General features: G+C 36.5%; 1 long non-coding RNA gene across 1 annotated transcript; it reads left to right on the top strand.

The window, feature by feature from the left end:
• The first annotated feature begins 11,649 nt into the window (after nt 1-11,649).
• Nucleotides 11,650-17,450, top strand: LOC141484367 (uncharacterized). Its single transcript, XR_012466606.1, has 2 exons — nt 11,650-12,147; nt 17,185-17,450. It is a non-coding gene; the product is annotated as an uncharacterized lncRNA (long non-coding RNA).
• The last annotated feature ends 291 nt before the right edge of the window (nt 17,451-17,741 follow it).

Raw genomic sequence — 17,741 nt, 5'->3', positions numbered from 1 at the left:
CTGGATGCGAGGCGCTCCTGTGCGCAACGCACCTGTCTCCTCCCAGGGATCACTAAGTGTTCCCCCTGGGGCATCGCGACGCCTGGCGTCGGACGACCTGTGCTGCATCACTTCCTGGTTCACGTTCGCCAGCATCTCCAAAGCCTCCTTTGCTCTGAAAACGCTGTCCTTCATCGAACCTATCGGAACTGTCCGGTGGTTCTTCCTTCGAAACATTCGCTGTTTCGAAAGTCCTGTCCTCTTTGGCATGATTCTCTTGTCGGGTTCGACAATGGCATTGTTACTCGCAATTTTGTGGATTCCACAGGATGGCTGTAATAAACTCACTTCAGGTTCATTTATAAGGAACGGAATGAAACGACTTCGTAGAAAAACTTCCTCTATTCAGAATAACTCAAATTGATCTACCTTGTTTCAATTACATGTTTTAATAACATAAGATCGGCATACATCGAAAAGAGCTGTCCTGGCACGTATTAGGTGTTCTAATTAGAATATTGTTTATTTCTCAATTTGTTATTGTTCCACATTATTTGCTATACCAGTACATCTCCCCCCGATGACGAAAAAAAAAATTTTAAACAATATTTTTTTTTTTTTTCATTCAATAAACAATTTTGTCCTATTTTTGTGTATTTCTACCAGCTTATTATCTATTCTAACTACAACATTTGGATCTTTATCTTCTACTATAATATAAGGACCTTTGAAGATAGGATCATACTTATTTGAAGATGTGTTCCTTACTAATATCTTATCACCTATCCTAACATTAACAGGATTAATTTTAATATCTAGTTTTTGTTTTCGTAACGATTTTGATACCATTAAATTATTTCTCGCGTCATTCCAAGCTGTTTGCAATCTAAATTTTAACTGAATTGGGTAATCATCGAAATTATATACAGGGTCGACTTGTGTAGCAATGCTCGATGGTACTCGACTCATTTTGCCGAAAACCAATTCGTATGGACTATACCGAGTTTCCGTATGCACTGTATTATTATATGCAAAACACCAATATGGTATCCATGAGCTCCAGGTGTCTGGATGCTCTGATGCATGTATGCGTAAATAATCACCTAGATTTTTATGTGTGTTTTCCAATGCTCCAATGGTTTCGTGATGATACGCCGTTGAATTCAGCTGTTCGATTTTTAGCAGTTTGCACGACTCTTTGAAGGTCGACGCTAGAAATTCAGTGCCTCTGTCTGTCACAACTTGTTCTGGAATACCAAATCGTAAAATAAAATTTTCTACGAATGATTTCGCGACTGTTACTGCCTCTTTATTTTCTAATGGATACCCTTCTACGAATTTTGTTAACTCACATTGCAACGTCAAAATGTATCGGTTATTTTCCCTGTCTTGGTCTAAAGGGCCCACCAAGTCAAGAAAAACTTTCTGAAACGCTGAGGTAGCCGTTGTGGTTATTTTCATTGGTTGCCGATGCGGTCTTGAGTACTTATATCTCTGACAGTCATCACAACGTTTTACAAAATTTTCGATATCCTTTCGGAGACCAGACCAAAAGTAAAGTTTTCTAATATTGTTATACATGCGATTAATTCCAGCATGCCCTCCCGTTGGTAACATGTGGTAATCGTTCAAAATTAATTGCTGGGTTTCCTTCCTAGTTATGTGTTGCTGAGCTTTTATTATATTTATTTTTATACCTGCCTTTCGAATTTCATTGGGAATTTCCAAAATGTTTTTTAATAACGATGCGCATCTATCTTCTTTTACTATAACTAATTCTGGAATTCCATATTCTTGGCAAATTTCCTTCAGGTCTCTCAACGATGCACCGAATGCAGTCGCTGATCGAGATTCATCCTGATTCATATAAATAGTATTTGCCTTTTCATCATATAATATATTCCCTTTTATTTTACACTCAGAACGTTTTTTTCTTTGAAACTCAACTTTCGACAAAGGATACAACTGAACAAATTCTTTAGGTGGTTTCAATAATTCTACGACACCAGGATGATCAGGCCTGTTATCGAAAGAGATATTGGACTTTTCCCGTGAATTGTTGCCCAATTTCTTCGTTTGTGCCCTTGTCACGACATTCATGACTTGACAGGAATTAACTGACATTTCTTTCAGTTCGTCGGAGTCAATTTTTATACGACTTAATGCATCAGCCGTTACATTATCTTTTCCTTTAACATAACTTATTGTAAAATCATATTCTTCTAGTGTTAACCTAAATTTCGTTAGTCTACTTGAAGGATTCGTCATACCGAAAAGATATAATAATGGTTTATGGTCTGTAAGGATAATGAACTTTTTCCCGTAAAGATAAGGACGAAATTTTTTCACACTCCAACAAATAGCAAGTAATTCTTTCTCTATCACACAATAGTTGACTTCAGCTTTATTCAGCGATCTGCTGGCGAACGCCACCGGCTTATCATCTGAATTTGACAGAACTGCTCCGATAGCCAAATTTGAGGCATCGGTACGTAATTTAAAAACGTTTGATTCCGAAAAATCAGGATATGCGAGAATTGGTGGTTGTACCAGCGCCTGCTTTAGCGTTTCGAATGCTTTTTGACATTCTTCGCTCCAAGCGAATACTACACCCTTTTTTGACAATCTGTTAAGCGGTGCTGCGATATCCGCGAAATTCTGAATGAACTTCCTATAATAGTTCGCAAATGCTACAAACCGTTTAGTTTCATTCGAGTCTTTTGGAACCGGAAATTGCTGTATAACACGTATTTTTTCAAAATCTGGAGATATTCCTTCAGATGAAATCACGTGACCCAGATACAATATCTGTTTTTTCAAGAATTCGCATTTGTAAGGATTTAGTTTTAAATTGACCTGTCTCAATCGCTGCAAAGTTTTTACCAAATTCCGATTATGAACTTCCAAATTATTCCCGAAAACTATCAAATCGTCCAAATAAATGAAACATCTCTCATAATTTAACCCTGACATTGCTATGGTCATCGCTCGAGAGAAAGCACTTGGACTCAGTTTCAACCCCATCGGTAATCTCGTCATTTGATACTGACCTTTATCGGTTGTGAAACTTGTGTAAGCTCTAGATGTTGCATCCAATTCAACCTGATAATAGCCCTGAGATAAGTCAAGATGTGAGAAGTACATCGCTCCGGAGAGTGAGTCTAAAATTTCATCTATGCAAGGTAATGGAAATTTGTCATCCTCAATGCGTTTATTCAACAGACGGTAATCGATAACTATCCTCCATTGTTTATTACCCTTACTATCCTCTTTTTTCGGTACTATTAACAATGGTGCCGACCATTCGGACCTTGTTTCCTCTATAATTCCTTCTGACAGCATGTTGTCAATTTGTTTATTTATTTCCGCTTTCTGCGAATGCGGTAACCGGTATGGTTTTACGTATACCGGAATGGCATCCTTTTTTAAATGTATGGTCTGTTTACAGACATTTGTCACCGTCAGTGGGTCATTTTCAAAGCGAAATACGTCCGCATATTTTGCACAGATTTTATCAATAGCTATTTTTTCCTGCTTATTAAGACCTTTGGTATTTATGGAGTTGAGTAACTTATCTATACGCTCAACTGAAAAGTGTGTGTTTCCAAAAGTATGAACATCAAATTCTGAAATATTTTCAGTTTTGGGCCTAAAATTTTTCAAGTGTACCTCTTTATCCGTAATATTCAGAATTTTAACAGGTATAATGTGGTTGTGAGGCTTTGCGATAATTCCCGCAGTATAAACACCTTCTGAAATTTCTTCTGGTATGATAATACAATCATCTGAGTTATGTACTTGCAAATATTTAATAATTTCGCACCTTGGTGGAATCGTTATATAATTTTCATACTTGGATTGCAGTGGAATCGACAGTTTCCGATTGTTTATATATATAGAGAATGTGCATAATTCGTAGTTTAATATTGCAGAGTGCTTGACAAAGAAATCTGACCCAATAACACCATTCATATCACTACCAAAGTCATTCACCACATGAAATTCGTGACCTATCTTAACGTCAGATAGTTCTAATGTAATATTAGCCGAGCCTTGCGTGAAGACAAAACCCGCTATGCCGTTTATTTTGATTCTATTTGTCGTATCAACAAACTGATTTTTATTTATACATGATGTAAAAATTACGCTTACCGAAGCACCCGTATCCAATAAAAATTTCAACTCACTTTTTCCGTTTTTCATACATACATAATTAAGACCATTCATACTTAAAACCTTATAATCACCTACATTCTCACTGACTCGACCGAAAAAACTGATTAGCTTGCGGGGAAGGGTTGTTTAATTCAGCATCCTGAGCGTTTTCCATAAAAAACCCTCTTCGAGATGGACTGAAAGTTTGGTTGTTGTGATTATTCCAACGCCCTCTAAAATTTCCGCGAAAATGTCCCTGGTTTCGACCCCTAAAATTATTTTTACTATGCAAACTACTTCCTCTGATCTTATTCGATTGTGAGTTATTGAATTGTCCGGTACTGAAATTTGGTCTTCCCCTATTATTCTGCTGAAATCCTCGACTCGTACGGTTGAAATTATTAAGTTTTGAGTTCCCTCGCATGTGAAACACCTGCGAAGAAGAGGTTGCACCTCCCGTACATTCCTCATCTACAGCTCCCGTTATAGCATCTTTCAAAGCGCTATAGTTCCTAGCTTTTATGACAGTTCCCAGATCGTGACTTCGCAGTCCGTTCGCGAAAGCATGAATTGCCAGTTTTTCGTTCGCAACTTTAAGAATTTTCATTGCCTCGACATTTCCATCGGCTTGCGCTATTGTCAAATCGACCAGTAATTCCTCGATTGATTTACCAAATTCATTCACTGATTTATGTTTTTGTTTTGCGTTATGTAATTCAACTGATAAACTTGCGGCAGAATGCTTTGTCAACAAGTGTGTTTTGATGTCTTTAATTAAATCAGTATTAGACGGATATGACGACTCTAATCTCATCTTTGCACTTTGTGACAATCTAGTTTTAAGGACATAGTTTGTTAGTGTTATTTTTCCATTATCGTCTAAAAGACTATCGTATAATTCAATGGCATCTATTAACTGTTTTACAGATTCCTCCGAATTGTCGGTTATAGGCAATAAGCTTGACGCTATTCTGAGATCAAATTTTTCACCCATTATTGTAAAACTTCTAGTAATTTCTGTAATATTAGCTAATCTAGTCTCTAAGGTATTTCGAATATCGACTAATAATTTGTTTGAAGATTCAACATATAACTTAACTTTTTGAATTATATCTGCATCTTTAGGGCCCGCATTGAATTTATTTTTCACTTCATTTAACTCTGATTCAATCCTATTTAATTCTTCAAACTTGCGATTTATAGCTTTTAGATCGACTCGCCTCTCTTTGCTATCTTTATTTAAATTCCTATTAAAAACTTTGAGTTCTTCAAACGAGTATCTAAATAAGTCTATGATGCTCATTTGCTACGCTAAAGACGAAAATAAATCGATATATTGATACACAAACTTATACTAAATAAATACGACCTTAAAATGTCTTTCCATGTGTCATCCAATTTCCACTCTACTTGTTGTTGGTTTTCACTTTGGAATGCGTGAACCACCCATGAAATTCGTTTTCTTCTCACTCCTTACGCCTATACCAACTCCTGACTCCTCGTTATCTCTCTTCTTATCTTCTTTTCTAATGATTTCTGGCACCTCTTTATTAGAAATGCGCCGAGTGCCAAAATGAAACAGGCGAAAGCTACTATGCCTAGTACTTCGGAAACGGAGAACCCATTGCTAGCTGAAACTCCACCACTGTTCCCGGCTTGGCTTATGATTACTTCTTCTTTACTCTCTGTGGATCCCATGTTGGAAGATGTCAAATGCAACTCGTCTCTATTTCTCAGTATCTACCCGTTAATAACATACGTGGTAATCCTGGAATCATCCTGGCATGATCGCCATGTAATAAACTCACTTCAGGTTCATTTATAAGGAACGGAATGAAACGACTTCGTAGAAAAACTTCCTCTATTCAGAATAACTCAAATTGATCTACCTTGTTTCAATTACATGTTTTAATAACATAAGATCGGCATACATCGAAAAGAGCTGTCCTGGCACGTATTAGGTGTTCTAATTAGAATATTGTTTATTTCTCAATTTGTTATTGTTCCACATTATTTGCTATACCAGTACACACCCTGTGTATCCTCGGACTTGGGGTTACAACATAAGTGGGCACCACCTCCGTCATGTACCTTACTGGCTAACGTTCAGGTAAAATTAATGGTTTCGGAGGGAAACATCCTTCCGGTTGTCGCCGTCGGCAAAAATCCCGATTTTTGCGTTTTGTTCCGGTTGGGAACAAAAATGCGAATTTATTGGTTTCTGGGCCGATCTCAGCATAGGAGATTCGTTGGCCACGTTTTGCATCGCGTGGGGCCCTAATTGGGACGCGTTTTGCAGTCTAGCTGGTGCATCTCCTCGAGGATGATGCCCAGTTTCTCGAAGGAACGTCGCCTGACGTTTCTGAGCATTATTTTGCATTTTCTTCCTGGAAAACCGATGCATTTTCCTCCTGGAAAAAACGGTGCATTTTCCTCCTGAAAAAACGGTGCATTTTCCTCCTGGAAAATACTATTTCGTCGACTCTGAGGATATTAAATTCCATAATGCGATATAATACTGATTTATAAGCCGAGTTATTACCGCGATTTGAGGACTCTGTCCTTTGTGTCATGTCGAGTTCTCTAGCTACTCGACTTGCTGAAAAACCACTGGTGTCCTCGTGCGCAAAAGGTCTACGTTGAGTAGAGGGTGCCCTCAGACTGGCCGACTCTACCGGAGTTCTCGGAATACTGTTTTCTGTGAAAACAGAGTCCTGGGGGGGGTTCCGCGTCTGCTTGTAGAAGTCGCACTCGGGCGGCTAAGCGTGTCTGACAAGGAACTTGATTGACCGAAGCTTGTGGTCTCGTGATTTGGCACTGATGTATTTTCTGCAAGCTGCGCTCGCGCTTGTCTTGCCCTAGTCTGCATTCCGATTTCAAAATTACCCTAGAATCACTCTGACGAGTAAATAGTCAGAGGGAAGGATTCACGATAAACTAATATTTTTAAGTTCACCCTTGGATCGCGAAAGCTACTCTCCTATCCAAGGCCTACAGGGTGAACTGAGCTAGTGATTTAGGAACAAGGAGCCTAACGCTTGAACAGCACCCTAGGATGAGGGCCGCTCGCAGGATAAGGTAGAAAGGTATCGTAATTCTGGAAGGTCCCAACGGTTAGGTTGGGTCGTTCGCCCGGAGGACGTAACTAATAATGTCTTGACCCTCCCGAGTTTAATCTCGAAACACCTCGATCGTTTAACATCGCAAGGTGATCGAGTGGAGTGAGACCGGGCAACTTTAGTAGGGACCTGCTCTTCCTTTGCAGAATTTGGGCTGCTTTCCTCTGGCGGAGTGCCAAAAGGAACCTGGACAAACGTAAGGTATGATTATACACTATTATAAGTTATCCAACTAATAATCTGCTCCAATATAAGCTCTGTTAAATCCGCAGATCCCTAAAGACTCCCGTGCTGTGCTTTGTCTCTATTAAGTTCTGAAAAGAACCAGAGACTCGAATTCATTTAATAAATCCCAACCGCAGCTTCAAACTTTCGAAAAATCTTCGGATTTTTAAGATGACTGCTACTCACGGATTTTTAAGATGACTGCAAGTCACTATCGTGACTTGGAAATCCATATATTTATGCTAAATAAACGGGCTCTCTTCCGCGCCACTTTCGGCCAATCGGCGGTCGCAAAAGCCGTGCGATCCTGCCTGACCTAGATTCAATGTGTACACAACTCATTTCGTATGTATTTGCCAGCATGTACGACCTGTTTTTTTTCAGGCGCTGGGTTTTGAAGTAGGAATACCGCTCTGCTACTTTCCATTTACGTCTATATGCCGCTGTTTCTGTCTCATTCCTTGCATGTATCGTTTCGCTTCCTCAATTCGCAGTCTTAGGCCTTACTCGGAAATCTTACTCGAAAATCGCGAAAATTCTAAATTTTCGTTTTCCTCGATTTCATATAGAACTCAGTATCGTAAGACAAAAAGTCTCATGTCGCGTCTCGATATTCCCATTCCTTCTTGCAGAAAAATGCGTTTGAAAAATGTTATATTTTTCAAAACTCGAATGCTAATAAAAATTGAACCACGAGCACTAGAAACGTGATCGAGGTGTCAAACAAAAGCTACTAAGAATCTCTATCGATACTTTTTTGAAGAAAGCATGATTTCCCTATCTAGATAGCTGAAAAAGCCATTTTCCATAAAATCAGCTTATTCCCTGTTTAAAAATTTGGCGAAGGCTACTAATCTTGCAAAAGATTTTTCTATCGCTTAGGAAACGACATTTCATATCTTAATTTTCAAAACTGAGCTGAAATATCTTGGGAAAACCAATGTTTTTCAATGTTTTCTCAATGTTCATTCTGAGTGGGCGGTCCTTGTACTGGAGCTCGTGAAATTCCAAACTAGTTTTGTTTCACGACACCTTGTCCTCCAAAATTGTACGTGGTGTTTGGGTTGCAGTGGCGCAACCCAAACACCAGCGACGTCCAGCCGGGTACGCTGGACGTCGCTTTCACACAACCCGCATGCTTCGGTGTATGCGGAGGCGTGTCCGCTGACACCGACTCCACTATCCACCTCAGCCACCGTTTCGTTTCGTCGAGACGGCCGGCAGACCTCCCAGACCTGAGTCCTAGGGATTTCGGGACTCAGCTTCTGTCTGAGCTCGACGGTAGGTTGTTTTGTTGCTCCAACTAGTTCGTTGTATTCGTGGATTTGATATAGCAACTTCGCCCGCCATGAAGGAATCCCCAAGACCCTGCTGCCTTCAGAATTTTTCCGGGCATTCCACCTCCCCCTAGCACTTCCGCTAGGGCCTCAGTTGCTCCTTTCTGAGAGACGTAGGGCGCTCCTGTGCGCCGAACGTCTCCATCTCAGGAACCGCTAAGGGTTTGGACCTGGGGGCGTCGCGACGCCTGGCGTCGGAAGACCATCCCTTCTTCTCCATTTCTACGTTCAACGCCCGCTTGCGACCCATCGAAGATACATCCCACGTTGGAGTATCCATCTCCCAGATACTCATCCTCGATGATGACATCCTCTTCACTTCCGAAACACCCTGTGTTTCGGGAAGCCTCCTTTTCGCGTTTTATGCCCGCCGGCGACCTGAAGATGTTCCCTTCATTTCCGAAATACTCCGTATTTCGGAAATCCTTTCTACGTTTTACGCCCGCCGGCGAATCCTCTCTGAAGAGTCCCTCGTTGCACTCGAAACGTCCTACGTCTCAAGTGTGCTGGCTGCTCCTGCATGAACTCTCTGAGGTCGACAATGGCTTTGTAAGTTCAAAATTTGCAAGTGGTACAGGATGACTGTACTCCCTGTGCATTGTCACTTTTGGTGTTTCCACATAAGTGGCCAAGACCTCTCTTTGTCTGGAAATATTTAAAGTTTCAGACAGAATTGTCCTTTCTGGAGGGATTCCATCCTCCATCTTTCTCATCGCAACCGATCTCGGTATAGCGGGTTTCCTTGCTGCCTTCATCATAGCGCGTAGCCCTAACTGGGGCGCGCTCTGTGTTTGCAAAGTTTTTCCTCTATTGGGAAGCTTTTCGGGAAACATCTCCTGATGTTCCCTGGCTATATTTTCCTCCTGGAAAATGCTGTTCTGTAGGCTCGCTGGAGTTTCAAATTCCCTAATTCGGTTTGACAAAGATTGAATTTCCGATTTATTACTGCGTTTTGAGGACCGAGTCCTTTGTGACAGTTCGCTTTCTCTATCTAAACGTCTTGCAGTGGAACCGAAAGTGCCGGGATTTGTCACTCTGCGACCACGGAAGAGGTACTTGTGTCCTCGTTGACAGAAATAATACGATTAGCATGAGACATCCTCAGACTAGATGTCTCAGCTGGAGTTCTCGGAATACTGTGTCCTGCGAACACAGATTCCATTGAGATTCCTCGTTGTTCAGTCGAAGTCGCACAAGGGCGACTAAAATTGTCTGATTAAGGATAAATTTGGTCTAAATGGGTGACCTCGCGATTTGGCACTGTCGTATCCAATGCAAGTTGCCCTCGCGCTTGTCTGGCCCTAGTCTTCATTCTCGTATTTGAAAAGTCCCTAAAATGACTCTGACTTGAAGATAGGCAGAGGGGAGGATTCACAGAAAGCTAAGACTTTAAGTTCACTCTTGGATCGCGAAATTAATTCCCTAACCAAGTTAGGGTTTACTATTAGGTTTACTATTAGCTCAGTTCACAGAGTGAACTGAGCTAATAGTAAAGGATCACGGAACCTAACTGATGAACCGCACCCTAGGATGAGGGCCGTCCGCAGGTAGTGTGGATAAAAGGTTTCGTAGTCCTGGAAGGTCCCAACGGTAACGTTGAGTCGATAGCCCAGAGGCTGATCTAATGATGGCTTGACTCCCCCGCTTTAATCTCGTTATACCAGGCAGGAACCTGCACAGAGTAAGGTATGGTTAAGCAATAAGAAAATCGAATTCCAAAAACCAATCCTCAAAGCTCCTGAAAATCTCTAATGGGTCCTGAAAAGAACCAGAGATTTACCATCAAAGTCCAGATCTAAGTCCAATTGACTTTCCTCGAACTCCGGATCTAAGTCCAATTGACTTTCCTCGAACTCCGGATCTAAGTCCAATTGACTTTATGAGTCCGACCCTTAAGCGTCTCTAAAATAGTTCTAAAAAGAACCAGAGACTACGAATTCATTTAACGAAAACCACCTAAAAATCGAAAAAGTTTTTCTCTATTTGGTTCTGAAAAGATCCAGAGAAAATAAACGAATTCTTTTGACAAAAGTCACCTAAAAATCGGAAAAGTATTAAACGAATTCTTTAGTTCTAATAAAAACTAGAAAATCAACGAATTCTTTCAGTTCTAAAAAGAACTAACGAATATAAATGAATCCTTTGTAATATCCCAGAAGAATATCCAATAATCCACTGTATAAAATCGCTTTCAAATAATTGCCAAGAAAATTATCTCAATCGCCAGCCAAATATCGCAAAATAGAAATCTTTTCAAATCTCAATCTGTCGTGCTCTCAATCTGAAAAGTATCTGACCGAGATTCTAAAAACCTGCATATTTATACATTCGTGGACGAACTCTATTCGGCTAATCACATCGCTCAAAAAATCACGTCTTTTTCGATCGACCAGAAAATCAATAATCACACTATTCCTTCCAGCCAATCAGACGCCGAAACCGAACCTGCATTCGGGAGTTCCTGCGTGATCGGTAATGTTCGGCGCGTTGAATTTCATACAAGCGACAAAAACATTTACCCGCGTCAATTACATTTTTTGCCCACTTTCCCTGGACTATGATGCCAACATTCCCTGGACTATGATGCCAACTTTCCCTGGACTATCCACAGAGATAAAACCCGGAAATGCTGACACCTCTTTTATTCCGAACGTTATCTTTTATTCCGAATGTTATCTTTTATTCCGAACGTTATCTTTGTTTATTTGATGACTATGCTTTTGAACCGAACTTTATCTATATGAATGTGCTCAGATATAAGTCATCATGTTATTCATCATTGCTCACTAATATTTTGTTCTAGAATGTTCTTGATGACAACTATTACGCATATATAAATACTATGACTTATGTATTGTAGTTAGTTCAGTTTTCACTTCAGTTACGACACGTTGTTACCTGCTGTCTATTAAATAAAACAACACATAGTAAGAATTGAACTGTTCTTTATTTGTGGGTGTTATTTCATATTCAAGAGTAATTCAACCAAGCTGTCAGTAAACTGTTCTCACAACACGGAGGGGCTTCAACGAACCACAACTGCTTGAGGTCCAACGTAATTGGCGCAGTCGTACGGATACCTGTACAGGCAACAAGCAAAACCAATTGCCTGGTGATTACCAAATCTTCAACAGGAGCACCACCAACAACCACAGTGTACCGAAGAGGACTGGATATTCTCTCTCGACACACAGGGCAGATTCTTGGACTGGATATTCAAGAAGAAGCTAACAACCTTTCTGGACGACCGATTGTCCCTGGACTGGTTCAACAAACAGAAAAACAAAGCAGAAAGCAGACAACCCAAGAGATACACATACCACACACACAAAGTGAGTCTCTCATTCTCATTCCCTACATTTCATATCCTATATATTTACTCCTTATTTTGTTTTAACTTAGTTGGTTCCTAGCGAATTATAGTAACTATTATTTTATGTTTCGTAATTTGCAAAATCTCGCAAACAAAAACAAAGAATTAAGACAGCAAATAAAACAAATTTTTAACGAATCTAATTCTACTTCTGAAGAAGAAAATATAAATACCTTTTATCCAGATTTAGACTCAATAACTCAAGATTTATCAACTTTAAATATTACTGAAACAACTTCAAATACACCAAACGTAACAATGGTTGACACAAATTATCAACAACTAAGACTATTTTTAGATATAATTCCAACTTTTGATGGAAATGCATGTGAGTTGAATAATTTCATTTCAGTTTGCAATGAAACGTTTATACAATATAATAATGAATCTGAAGCTATAAAAAAACTTATTTTGAGAGCAATTATCGGAAAATTGAGAGGAAAAGCACTTACCTTAGTCTCCAGTAGAACAGAATTAAATACATGGAATCAAATTAAAGATTTATTAAAACTTTCATTTTCCGATCAGAGATCTTTTACATGTTTACTACAAGAATTGCACAGTTTAAAACCCTACTCAAAAGAAAATTCTTACAATTTTGGTGTTAGATGTCAATATACTAGAAGTCTAATTTTTTCTTCCATAAACAATGATCCAAATTTAACACAATCAGGAAAAATTGCCTAAATTAGTAACATTGAACAATTAATTTTGGTCACATTTTTGAAACATTTGCCACCATTAATTCAAATGGGTGTTAGATTGAAAAACCCAACTTGTTTAGAAGAAGCATTGACACACGTCATTGAAGAAGAAAATTTTCTTTCATTAGTCAATGATGGAAAAAGAAACAATACTCAACAAATCCCATCTCCAAATTTTAAAACACCAATGGCACCAAAACAAAATTATTCACAACCCCAAAGTCACCAATATTATCAAACTCCTAATCAACAATTTCAAATTCAAAACCAATTACAGCAAAACCCTCAATACCAATTTCATACACCTCAAAACAAGACTTTTCCAAGTCAACCCATTCAAGTGAATCCAAGACAGGTTCCACAGAAGTTCTTTACAAACAAGCAAGTTTTTGGTAATACTAAACCTAATAATACTAATGTATGGAAACCTAAAAATCAAATTTCATCTCATAGACCTACACCAATGTCAACAGTAACTAAAAATATACCATCAAGAAATGATTTTTTCAAAAGTCAATCTAACCCAACTTTTCGATCTGAAGAAATTCACGCGATTGATCCAAATTTAAATGATGATGAAGAAAATGAAGAAAATAATTTTGAATTCAGTTATTCTAATGAACAATCATTCTCGGAATCAGAAAATGATCAAATTGATGAAATATTAGATCCAATAATAGAAACTGAAGATGAAAATTTTATTTTAACAGCCTATGGAAAGGAAATCACTTAGAAATTAATTGCAGTGACAATAGAAAGCTACCTTTCATAACAATAGAAGGACATCATAAACCATTAAATTTTCTTATCGATTCAGGCAGCCATATTTCTTTAATAAATCCAATTATAGCTAAAGAATATTATTCAGAATACATATTTATTAAACCGAATATGATTAAAACATCTTGTGGACAACAGTTAGCTAAATATGAAGCTCATATTCCCGCATTTTCAGAATTTCAAATCAATGAAAAAATTGTTTTCACTTTATTTGATTTTCATCCATTTTTCGACGGATTAATAAGTTTTAAAGATATTAAAAACATGGGTTTTAATTGGAACTTACAAGAAGGTTATTTAATTAGAGGAAATGTTAACCTACCTGTTAAACAATGTTCTCCTTCAGAATACAGTTTATATAGTATTAGTTTAAATGAAAATGAAATTTTAAGAACAAAGCTACCAACTAATGCAACAGTTGATGGAACATACTACATTCCATATAAAGAGATAAATGAACATTGCTTTATACCAGAAAGTATTACAACAGTAGAAAACGGTTATGCAATTGTGGAAATTCATAATGTTAGCATTAAAGATACTTATGTAAAAATGACATCACCATTAGAAATTTATCCTTTAATAGATTGTGAACTTTTTGAAACCGAAATAATTAATTCGAGTCCATATCCCGATTCTGAACAAATTGAAAATTTATTAAGATTAGATCATCTCAATGAAGAAGAAAAATTCAAAGTACTTAAATTATGCAAACAATTTCATACTATATTTCAATACCCAAATCAACCCCTATCTGCAACAACTCAAACCACTCATGTAATCAGAACCACTGATGATGAACCCGTTTATACCAAATCTTATAGATTCCCAGAAATTCACAAAAAAGAAGTTCAAGACCAAATTCAAAAAATGTTAGAGGACGGAATTATTAGAAATAGTTCTAGCCCTTGGTCAAGTCCTATTTGGATTGTTTCAAAAAAACCAGATGCTTCAGGAAAACCAAAATGGCGTATAGTAGTCGATTATAGGAAACTCAATTCAAAAACTATTCAAGACAGATTTCCTATCCCAAATATAGATGATTTGTTAGAAAAACTAGGTAGAGCCCAATATTTCACAACACTAGATTTAGCCAGTGGATTTCATCAAATCAGAATGCACCCTGATAGTATTGAAAAAACGGCATTTTCAACAGAAACAGGACATTTTGAATTCCTTAGAATGCCCTTTGGATTAAAGAATGCTCCTTCAACATTTCAAAAAATGATAAATGAAACTTTAAAATCGCAGCTAAATAGAATATGCTTAGTATACATGGACGACGTTATCATTTTTTCTTCAACTTTGGACGAACATATCAAAAACCTTGAAGAAGTTTTCAAACAATTTGATAAATATAATTTGAAAATACAATTAGATAAAAGCGAATTTTTGAAAAAAGAAGCTGAATTTTTAGGTCACATTATAACAACTGACGGAATCAAGCCAAATCCCAGAAAAATTGAAGCAATAACAAAATTCCCAATTCCTAAAACACATAAAGAAATTAAAAGTTTTCTAGGAATGATTGGTTTTTATAGAAAATTCATTGACAATTTAGCTAAAATTACAAAACCTCTTACACTTTGTTTAAAAAAAGGTAAAAAAGTAGAACACACAGCTGAATTTATTGAAGCTTTCGAAACCTGTAAAAAACTTTTATGTAATGATCCTATTTTAGTTCATCCAGATTTTTCTAAAACATTTATACTGACCACAGACGCAAGCAAATATGCTATTGGAGCAGTTTTATGTCAAGAAGGAAAACCAATTTGCTATGCTAGCCGTACTCTAAATCCAAATGAAATAAATTATTCAGTCATTGAAAAAGAAATGTACGCTATAATATGGGCAGTGAAATATTTCCGACCATACATTTTTGGCCGCCATTTTAAAATTAAAACTGATCATAAACCCTTAAAATGGTTAGATAGTTTAAAAGAACCAAATTCTAAATTAGTTCGTTGGAAATTACAACTATCTGAATACGATTATGAAATTGATTATATAAAAGGAAAAGAAAACATAGTTGCAGATGCACTATCAAGAAATCCATTAGAGAACGCATCAATTATTAACGAACCAGGTGATATAGATGAAATTATAGAGGAATTCATTGATGAATCTGAAAATTATACATCTACAATTCATTCTGCAGAAGAAATGCCTTTACTTACTTTTCCATATGCAGATAAACCCCTGAATTATTATAAACATCAAATGATTATAAAAATATCTGACTCATCACCTGTACCACTTTGCATAAGAGAAAAAATTTTTGATAATCAAAGATATTTCATAAATCTCAGAAAAAGATACATGGAAGAAGATTTAGAAAAATTCGTAAATGATTTAGTGAACAACATTACTTATTATTTATATTTCCCAGACAAAGAACATGAAAAGTATTTTCTGAAATTAATTCAAGAAAAACTAATTAGAATAAATTCCAAATTGATAATTTGTTCCAGTAAAGTTAATGATGTAACATCAGAAAAAGAAAAATTAGATAAAATGAATTATCATCATGTTTATAAAACCGGACATAGAGGAATAGAAACAACTATAAACTCAATGAAAAGAAATTACTATAGGCAAAATATGGATAAAGACATAACAAATTATATGAACAATTGTAACATTTGTCAGAAATCAAAATATGAAAGACAACCAAATAATTTTGAATTTTTACCCGTTCCAATAGGTACAAAACCATTTGAAAGAATTCATATTCATGTTTTGTCAATATCGAAAGAAAAATTTTTCACTTTAATTGATACATTTTCAAAATTTGCGCAAGCCTATCCAATAATGGGAATAAATGGAATAAACATATTAGATGCTTTTTTAACATTCATATCACACTATGGCGTACCGCATACTATTGTTTGTGACGGAGGTTCAGAATTTAATAATCAAAATTCTCTTGATTTTTGTAAAATTCATAAGATAAATGTACATTTCACAACACCTAAAAACCCCAATTCTAATAGTTATATAGAAAGATTTCATTCAACATTATTAGAACAAGTAAGAACTCAGACTAGACAAAATCCAGCAGAATCTTTAAGTAACCTTGTTAAATATTCATTGTTACATTATAATAATTCAATCCATTCAACAACCGAATTTACCCCCTTTGAAATTGTTACTGGACATTTTAATACAAAAGATCCATTTGACCTAGCAGAAAAAGATGTTATATCAAAATATGTTCATGATCATAAAGAGAATCTTCAGAAAACGTATAAAGATATTAATAAAAAACTAAATGAGAAAAAAAATATTAAATTGCAAAAGATAAATTCTAAACGAACAAAACCAATGGATATATCCTAAGATGATCAAATATACCATAAAGAACAAACACGAGACAAACTAGCTTCAAAATTTATAAAAATAAATCCCATTGCTCAAACAGATAATAAAATAAAAACTGATAACTCCAAATATTCAAAACATAATTTGAAAAAACGTAAAAAATATTAATCTATTTTTTTGTATTATTTCAGATGATTCTATTGGTCATCATTCTCTCATTTATTATCTTGCCTTACCTTAGCGAAACATCAATACAAAAACTCAATAACCCTATTCTACCCATAAACTTAGAAGAAACAAAGATTATTGTAAGTAAACATACATTTGTCAGTTATATGAATATTTCAGAACTTTTAGAGATGAAACAAAATTTAAACTTCCAATTAAATTTTATCAACGAAAAACAAAATGTAAGCTATCAGTCAGATTTGTTACTTAGACAAGCAAATACAATATCTACACAAGTTGATCACCAACTACAAACAATCAACCCACATGTTATCTCCAAACGCGGATTGATAAATCTCGGAGGAAAAATATCTAAATGGTTATTTGGTACTCTCGATAATGATGATGGTGAAAGAATTAATACAATCCTCAACCATTTAAATAAAAACGATCATTTATTACAAGAGGCAATCAACAGTCAAATATCTATAGCAAAAGAATTCATGGTACAAACTAATCGAACATTATTTCAAATCAGGTCAAATATACTTATAACAATGAATTTAATAAATAAATTTGA

The sequence above is a fragment of the Leptinotarsa decemlineata genome, unplaced genomic scaffold (genome assembly GCF_025532065.1).
Source record: "Leptinotarsa decemlineata unplaced genomic scaffold, Ldec_3_MD MMD2_tig00005521_RagTag_RagTag, whole genome shotgun sequence".
NCBI lineage: Eukaryota > Metazoa > Arthropoda > Insecta > Coleoptera > Chrysomelidae > Leptinotarsa > Leptinotarsa decemlineata.
Note: the sequence above shows the minus strand (reverse complement) of the source record. Positions and strands in the feature narration are given on the sequence as shown.